General features: G+C 55.1%; 1 pseudogene; it reads left to right on the top strand.

The window, feature by feature from the left end:
* Positions 1-1,978: 1,978 nt before the first annotated feature.
* On the top strand, positions 1,979-6,157 carry LOC119101714 (serine/threonine-protein kinase N-like; annotated as a pseudogene).
* Positions 6,158-8,042: the final 1,885 nt, after the last annotated feature.

Raw genomic sequence — 8,042 nt, 5'->3', positions numbered from 1 at the left:
GAAGCTCCTCAGTCCGGTCGTCAGCCGGCCAAGCCAGCTGCAGCGTCAGCGCAGGATATTCAGGCGCCGCGGACAGAGTGGTGCTGGACCCGAATAGGATGAACATCACACTAGCCACCTGGGCACGCCCGTTCCGTCCGCGTCCCCTACCGCTGACAGCGAGGACAGCGGGTCTGCCGCGCCGCGTGAGGACGCACCGGCACCCAGAGGTAAGGTCCTCCGGCCGCCAGGAGCTCTGCGCACCGGCAGATGGTTGACGGATACGAATGGCCCCGGATTGTGTTTACTTGTTCCCCTTGTTCCCCACTTGGCCGCTTCTTCGGCGTTGTTACTTGTTGTGGCACCGTTGCTGCAGATATAAGTGCGTTCACTGCATCAGATCACATCTGCATTCCTTCAGTGACTTCCTTTAAGCTCTTTAAGTGCCCGAAAGTTATTATTTATTGACAATTCAGACGAATCGGGGGCATAAGTCTCAGGCTATTATGTATTGACATCAAAAACAGTTATCGATAGGCCAATTCGTTCGAACATCATCACTCCTAAGGCTCTTCCTGCAACACAAAACATCGAAATAAAGCCTTGAGTCAGCGGTCATGCGGTGTGTCCACTGGTCCTACCAGCACAGCAGTTTTGAATTGATTCAGCGCGCTGATTTGTCATTTTCTGCCAGGAACCATCTGTGGTGCCTAAACAAAACACGTGGGTCCAAGCCCCCCCCCCCCTTTCTCCCCTTGGCTGTGGCCATGACTCAGCATCTTTTGTGTCTCCTTATCTGCACTTCGATGCCTGTATCTCTGCTGCCAGACGTGCACCATTTGCGACCTCTTGCCGGCCTGCCGCCGGATGTACGCGAGCCAAGCGACCGCTCTGAGCGGGGGAACTATCAACGGGGAGCGAGGCAGCCAGGAGCCCCTCACCATGTAGCGGAATCGACAGGCGAGAGCGAGCGTGGGGGGTTCATGCTGCCACGCAAGTGAATCATGTTTGGGGAATGTGGTGCTGCAAAACTGCTAGAAAGAGTTGGTAGAGGGAAAATGACAGTTCATATTAATGTTGATAGAACGGACGTGGCCGCCAACACACGATCCTGCCTTTCTGCATTTTGCACTAACGCCGCCCTGATGCGAACTCCTGCAGTTAGTCATGCTCTTGACAGCAATCAAGTTCATGGGCGAAAGCGAACCGGGAGGAGAGAAACGAAACGAAACGAACCGCTGCCTCTGCCGGCCCTCGGGTACTGGGTGATCGCCGACGTCCGCGCGGGGGTGCCGACTGCTCAGGCGCTCTGCGCCTGTCCTCGCAGAGGCGGGAGCGGCCGAGGCGCCGCTGCCAAGATGTCCGGGAGCGGACCAGCGCCGACAGCCCGGGCCGGGCAGGTGACGGAGAGGTCCGAGACCACGTCAGCGGCGGCGGTCCGCATCCGTCAGGTGACGGAGGGGTCCGACGCTACCGAGAGGTTGACGCCGCCGCCGTCCTGGTCGGACGACTGCAGGCAGAGTCAGCCGCTGGTGGACGAGCCAGATGACGACGAGGTGGGTAGGCTGGTCAGGGCTGTTGGCTCAGCGTAAGAGCAGCGTTACCGTCCACACACATAGTCTTCTTCCGAGAGGTCAGATTTCTAGAAATCTTGCTATCAAATATTACTCGGCTCTGATCCGACATCTTAAATCGTTGCCATTTTCTTGCCATGTTGCCGTTACCGTTGCCATGTAAATCAAAGTTGGTGCGGCCTCGGCCAGTGGTATTGTGTTATGACATCCTTCCCACATTTTGCCTACGTCACGTTGGCATCCCAATGTGCAGGCGTTCTGGGCATTATTTTGGCTCAAATAGGGAACGTCACCACCTGACTCGGACCGCTGAACCACCTACAGGGGTCCACGTCGGGATCTCGGCCTTCAGACTGGAGCGCCGGCCAGCCCCGGAGGATGCCGGGCAGCCCCCTGCACAGTATCCCACCTCCCGACCTGACGCTTACAACTTCAGAACGGTGGCCGTTCTGGGTCGGGGTCACTTCGGCAAGGTGAGGCGTCCCCCGACGGTGACGACGGCCTGTGGGGAGCGTCGATCCCGTGTGATTCATGTCTGCGCCCTATGGTAGGTGCCTGGAACTAGAATCGATATCTAACCCCACACGATTGCGATATTGTTTTATTTGGCCACTGCCAAAACTTTTTTAATTGGTGTTTCCCTTGGAAGTCTAGCGTGGGTGGTATTGGGATATAAGTATAAGAATGTCATCCAATAGAATGGGAACCACGCGTTATTGATGTCTCTACAGTACGTTGGCATATTTGTTATTGGTTGTGTTTGAGACGACAAGTGTCTCTCACTGGTTGCGAGTCCGATATACAGCCTTTTGAAGGCCTGAGCTGGGCCAGCGTCCGGCTGCGAGTCTCTGCGCCTAAACCGCGTCCGCCTGCGTGGAGCAGGTGGTCCTCGCCCAGTACCGCACCACGGGCGAGTACTACGCCATTAAGACGCTGAAGAAGACGGACGTCCTGCAGCGAGACGAGGATGGAACGCGCCTGCTGGCTGAGAAGGCGGATCTTAGAGCTGGTCCACCACAGTCCGGCACCCTTCCTGGTCAACCTGTTCGGCTGTTCTGCAGACGCCGGTAAGTTGTAGAGCCCTGCGCCAGCGGAGCCGGGCTCTGAGGAGAGCGATGACCTGCCGCTGTACGTTGTTGTCTGGCGCGCTGCCGACCGTGCCGCGGCGAGACTTGGCACAGGTCTGCTTGGCCGTCATTAATCGACGTTCCAGGGCCGCACGCCTCCGCTGCTGCCAGTCGACCACCGAAGCAGCCACTTGTTCCGAGGCCGGGGCCTCCCGGGCCGACCCGCCTTACATGGCTGTATGGCGGGACAGTTTCCGCTCGGAAACTGACTTCCACTACGCCGACACGAACGGGCGCGGCGCCGGCGTGAAAGGCCATCCGTGGCTGTCTCTGATCTCTGGGCAAAACTGGCGGAATAGGCAAATGACGCATATGTCATGAGCTTACGCTCATCGCAAATGCCCAAGGAAAGCTGTCCCCCCTGTAGCTCCGTCGAACTACCGAACTGCGTAACTTTACGCAGTTACATTTCGACGTTATACAGCTATGCAAGAGTTGGGCCATTGCAATTAGGCCCGAATCACGTACTTCACAAAAGTTTAAAGAGATCAAGCAGTTGTACTGCCAGGACTCTGCAATCAGGTGCTTCACCATATTGGCCCGTGTTCAGTGTTCGTTAGTAAGATGTCACGCGTCGGTAGCCCTGTGTTATACATCGGACGCACAGCTTCACAGCTTCCGCGGCACAGCTTAAATACGCTGATGAGTGAGGAGAGGACACGAGAACATTAGTCTTGCATGCGTTGGTCAACATTACAAGGGGACGAACCTGTGCTGGATGGCTAATCGCAGCCGACGTCCCCACTGCGTGTTCCGCCGGCGCCCCACCGACGCTGCCTGGTTCGGCGCAGAGTCACGTGTGTTTCGTGATGGAGTACGCCGCTGGAGGAGACCTGATGAGGCACATCCAGGGCGGGCATCTTCAGCGAGTCCCGAGCCGTGTTCTGCGCCGGCCTGCGTCCTTCTGGGACTACAGTATCTACACGAGAACGGCATCATCTACAGGTGAGACGCCGCGGCGGTGGATTATCACAAGCCAGGGGAGTACGTTACTCAGCACCACACTGCGAAAGCATGGGATCAACACCGGGAATGACAACACAATACGTATCTTAAATTGTAAATCGGGACGTTTTTTGGATCGCTTAGAATGAGTGTATAAACGCTGATGCGACACAGCGATTTTGGCCATAGACGCGTCAGTACAAAAACCTTTGGTGTGTCGCCAGATCCCATACAGTGCTCAGGCACAGCACGACAGATTAAGAAAAAAGTAATATATTTGGTCGTGGTGGTCCGTTCCCCTGCCGTGAGCAATGTGGTCACGCCGGGACGCCCACCACCACACCATCCGAAGCACCACACCACCATACCACCACACCACCACACCACCACACCACCACACCACACACCACCGACGCCACCACACTCCACCACACCACCACACACCCCACAACCACGCACCCACCGACAACACCATACTTGTTTGGTAGGATACATCTGCTGGAATGAGTTCATTTAATCACCGCCGGCGGGAAGGCAAAGCTGAAGAGCCTGCCGCCCTCTCGCCGGCAGGGACCTGAAGCTGGACAACCTCCTGCTGGACGACCGACGGCTGTCGTCCAAACTGGCCTGACTTCGGCCTGTTGCAAAGAAGGCGTTGGGGCGCGGGCGGCCGCACTAGGCACCTTCTGCGGCCGCCCGAGTTTCCTGGCCGCCCCGAGGTGCTCACCGAGCACACGTACACGAGGCGCCCGTCGACTGGTGGTGACATCGGCGTGGCTCATCTCTCGAGATGCTGTGTGGGCGAAGTCGCCATTCCCGGCACCGACGAGGAGGAGGTGTTCGCCAGCATCGTGCACGACGAGCCCAGCTACCCCTCGCTTCCTGTCGCTCCGCGCCGTCGCCATTATGCGCCGGGTGAGGGGCGACAGCACATTACATGCTGGGCGACAGTACTAGTGGAAGCTTATGTGCAGAGAGGGTTTAGCTGGCCATGGAAATAGGGGAAAGTTGATGTGAACGTTCTAGAAGGACGTGGGGTGAGCATGGTGCCTGCAGATCTTTTGAAGGCGCACCATCTTAAGCCGTTTTCATAGAACACGCTCGAACGTGTGCTTATATGGCTATAAAAACCATGCAGAAAAGCAATGAAATTGCATAGTGCCCCTTTCAAAGTCCCTCAAATCAAGCATCAATAAGTGAACCCAGGCAAACAGCGGCGTACAGGGTGGCAGTCTGACACTGCCGCAGTGTGACCCGTCCTTGGCTGCCCCTGCTGTAGATTAACCCGCCGCAGCCTGCCCCCCGCCCCAGACCGACCCCATCGTAGACTGACCCCACCGCAGTCTGCCTCCGCCGATGACAGACCCGCCGCAGCCCGCCCCCGCCGTAGACTGACCCGCCGCAGCCCGCCCCCGCCGCAGACTGACCCATCGTAGACTGACCCACCGCAGCCTGCACCCGCGGTAACTGACCCGCCGCAGCCTGCCCCCGCTGCAGACTGACCTCACCGCAGCCTGCCCCCGCCGTAGACTGACCCCCGCCGCAGCCTGCCCCCGGCTGTGTGACCAGCCCCTGACGTCGGTCGGCGCCGCTGCTGCAGCTCCTGCGCAAGGAGGCGGGCCGCCGCCTGGGCGCCGGCCGCCGCGGTGCCGGGGACGTGCGTCGGCAGGCCTTCTTCGCCGGCGTGCCGTGGCGCGAGCTGCGCGCCAGGGCGCCTCAAGCCGCCGTTCGTGCCCCTGTGGTGAGTCGGTGAGCAGGAGCGTCATCAGTGGCATGTGCCACCATGAGCGCGCTGGAATCGCTGCGTATTTGCGTAGTGTGTCGTAGTAGTGCCTAATATATTCGTTCAGCCATCAACTCCTGTAGTTTTTAAAGTATTGGCTTGCAATGAAGATTGATTATTTTCAACATAGGAACTCCACATGCTAATGGGATACATTTGGAAGGTGGGTCTGGCTTGTATGCATTCAGGCAATTATACTTTTTAGAGGTTTTAACTGCCGTTGTTTTCCCTACACCTCTCGCTTCAACTACCTTACTTGGTAGACTGTTGATACTTCAGACCTGTTTTATGCGCTGGGTCGACCGCGTCCGTGGCTGATGTTACTCTATTGGTTGGTGGTGCACATAAAATGTGTGCGCAAGCCTTGCGTAACTGCGGTGCAATAACCGGGAAGCTGTCTTCTGATTGGCATGAGACAGAGCCACCTCTGGGGAACAGAACCATCTTTGGGGAAGCCAAATGTGCTCCGGCAAAACTTAACCGAGTCCGACTCCACACCACTACTGACCGATGCCCGTACTGACTGCTCCTCCCCTCCCCCCCCACGCCCACCTCTTCGGTAGCGGAACACGGAGGACGTGTCCAACTTTGATGCCGAGTTCACGGCGGAGCGTGCTGTGCTGACGCCACCCGGCACCGAGTGGCGGGTCACGGAAGCCCAGCAGCGCCAATTCGCCGACTTCACCTACACGGCCGACTGGTGCTGATGAGGGGCGGCCAGCGGACAAGGCCCGGCAGGGGTACGAGACGACAGGGGTGCGGTCAGGGGTGGCGGGGGTGCAGACGACAGGGGTGCGGTCCACCTCACACTACCGGCAATCAAAATAAATGTGATTATTTTCACCGATGCGCGTGGTGGCACATCGAGCAGCAGCGCGCACTTATAAATTGTCGTCACAAGGGCCATCAGCCTGCTTTTTTGTATCGCGCTTTGCCAGTGACGAGATGATGGCGCTGAATTGCAATGACACTGAATACCTGTGTTGATCGCCTGCGTGACCAACATGTCGATCACAGCGGCTAGGTAATTTGAGAAGCGGGGCAAAAAGGAGCATTGACAGAGGGACGGGTCGCCTGCTGAAGCGAGTCCCTCTCCACCACCAGCTGTGATCCGTGTAACCACAGCGGACGGCTTCCATTGTCTTCTTGTGTGTCATGCCAGCTCGTGAGGCCGGTCAGAAAAGCAGCTTCTCGGCGCCCCATGACGGCCGCCGACACTGTGTTGATAGGTGGGAGCTGTGCCGACACGCGCAGCACGCATACACTGCATCCGTTCGCAGGAATAGACAAAGATGGGCGGGCTCTGACGCTTTTCTGGTCGGCTGGTGATATTTCTGACGCCAACGGAAGCCCGTATATCGCTAGTCACCGCTAGATGTCAGCCGATGTGACGATACCGTGTTCAGTCGGAGAAAATAAACAGACGATTGGAGATTTGTTTTTGAGCCTGCGTAAGGCATGCAATGGTGCTGGTCCCAGCGGTGACACCAAAGCGGATCTGCATCCTGGACGTACTCATATATCCCATAAGGGAATTTCCTAACCAATGTAAACGGTGAAAATCTCAGCGTTTTATAAGGTATGACTTCTTCAGCTGCAGTTGATGCTTTTTTGACGACTATGTTAAAACAATTGCTTTGTTTGACTGCAAAGTATGTACTACGTAATAATAAGTATTTCGTATTCCCAGCTTGGTTGATATATACATCAGTGTCGATTTTTTAAAATGATTTCGGGACCAGTCTTGGTAGTCGCCATAAGAGGACTGGTACAATTTTTCTCGGCTTTGTCCACTTCTGTTCGAATTATCTATCATATATATATATATATATATATATATATATATATATATATATATATATGCACATATGTATATATGCAAGTGTTGTTGAAAACCTTAGCGTGGGTACATTTTATAAGTTTCTTTCTGTCCTTGCTCGAGTTTTCTGATTGTGGCTCTCTGCTCACTATCGAGGCTAAAAAGTAGCTCGCCGGTGTTTGACACCTATTGATTTTACTGACGTTTCGGAATAATATATTCCATTTACAAAGTTACAGGCGCAGCATACAGGTGACGAATATATAATCACACCCTATAGCCAGGTCTCAATAATTAGGTCTCAAGTTCAGTGTGATCGTCAAATTGATACAGCCTAAATTAATTGGTTGACATTTTCTTTTGGAAATATAAGAATTCAAACGGCAAAACCCGTGCTGAATAGTAAGATATGCTATCTGCGGATGCTACCAATCGTCCCTAAATGAGGTGAAGAGTGACTGAGGGGTTGGTTTGCTTGTTTACTTCCGGTGACGGTGTTTTGATCGTGACAGCCTCTAGAACATAAAAGCTTCCTGCTGTTTGATGATGCTATGATGGTGGTGTTTCTGGTAAGGTCGACTCGGTTGATGTTCCGGCCGTGTGCTTTTCATACGTGCTCTTTTGGAGCACCGTCAGCCAAATGCATTGTCAACCGCCTCGGAAGTGTGGTGGTAGTGACACCAACGTAGTTTGATTACTTTAGGAGCCTGCGATCTCCAATGTCACAACGAAATTGGTAAACGACGTTGGCTCGTTTCAAGCGATCAGGGTTGGCCGTGAGGTTATTTTTTCATGAGTTGGGTGACCTTTCTGTT

This window comes from Pollicipes pollicipes, unplaced genomic scaffold (assembly GCF_011947565.3).
Source record: "Pollicipes pollicipes isolate AB1234 unplaced genomic scaffold, Ppol_2.1 Scaffold_4881;HRSCAF=5763_pilon_pilon_pilon, whole genome shotgun sequence".
Classification (NCBI taxonomy): Eukaryota; Metazoa; Arthropoda; class Thecostraca; order Pollicipedomorpha; family Pollicipedidae; genus Pollicipes; species Pollicipes pollicipes.
The sequence above is the reverse complement of the archived record's forward strand: the minus strand, read 5'-3'. Positions and strand labels throughout refer to the sequence as shown.